Below are 1453 nucleotides of genomic sequence, written 5' to 3' on the forward strand. Positions count from 1 at the left end.
GACAACCTAGAACGATAATTCTTTCGGCTTTAGAACCTATTTGGACTTTCCCACTCCTACTTAGGCCCTTAAATTATTTGAATAAGTCCTTCACTATATTGAAAAACACTTTTTGTTAAACAGTATAAAGATTGTATTTCAGTGCGAAATCTGACAACGTGTTAAGTACTTCTATCTCAGACAACCTAGAACGATAATTCCTTCGGCTTTAGAACCTATTTGGACATTCCCACTGCTACTTAGGCCCTCAATTGATTTGAAGAAGTCCTTCACTATATAGAAGAACACTTTTTGTTAAACTGTATAAAGATCGTATTTGAGTGCGAAATCTGACAACGTGTTAAGTACTTCTATCTCAGACAACCTAAAACGATAATTCCTTCGGCTTTAAAACCTATTTGGACTTTCCCAATCCTACTTGAGCCTTCAATTGATTTGAATAAGTCCTTCACTATATTGAAAAACACTTTTTGTTAAACTGTATAAAGATCGTATTTGAGTGCGAAAGCTGACAACGTGTTAAATTCTTCTATCTCAGACAACCTAAAACGATATTTCCTTCGGCTTTAAAACCTATTTGGACTTTCCCACTCCTACTTGAGCCCTCAATTGATTTGAATAAGTCCTTCACTATATTGAAAATCACTTTTTGTTGAACTGTATAAAGATCGTATTTGAGTGCGAAATCTGACAACGTGTTAAGTACTTCTATCTCAGACAACCTAGAACGATAATCCCTTGGGCTTTAGAACCTATTTAGACTTTCCCACTGCTACTTAGGCCCTCAATTGATTTGAAGAAGTCCTTCACTATATAGAAAAACACTTTTTGTTAAACTGTATAAAGATCGTATTTGAGTGCGAAATCTGACAACGTGTTAAGTACTTCTATCTCAGACAACCTAAAACAATAATTCCTTCGGCTTTAAAACCTATTTGGACTTTCCCACTCCTACTTGAGCCCTCAATTGATTTGAATAAGTCCTTCACTATATTGAAAAACACTTTTTGTTAAACTGTATAAAGATCGTATTTGAGGTCGAAATCTGACAACGTGTTAAGTACTTCTATCTCAGACAACCTAGAACGATAATTCCTTCGGCTTTAGAACCTATTTGGACTTTCCCACTCCTACTAAGGCCCTCAATTTATTTGAATAAGTCCTTCACTATATTGAAAAACACTTTTTGTTGAACTGTATAAAGATCGTATTTGAGTGCGAAATCTGACAACGTGTTAAGTACTTCTATCTCAGACAACCTAGAACGATAATCTCTTGGGCTTTAGAACCTATTTAGACTTTCCCACTGCTACTTAGGCCCTCAATTGATTTGAATAAGTCCTTCACTATATTGAAAAACACTTTTTGTTAAACTGTATAAAGATCGTATTTGAGTGCGAAAGCTGACAACGTGTTAAATTCTTCTATCTCAGACAACCTAAAACGTAATTTC

This window comes from Convolutriloba macropyga, unplaced genomic scaffold (assembly GCF_964194025.1).
Source record: "Convolutriloba macropyga unplaced genomic scaffold, txConMacr16.3 SCAFFOLD_567, whole genome shotgun sequence".
In the NCBI taxonomy this organism is placed as follows: Eukaryota; Metazoa; Xenacoelomorpha; order Acoela; family Convolutidae; genus Convolutriloba; species Convolutriloba macropyga.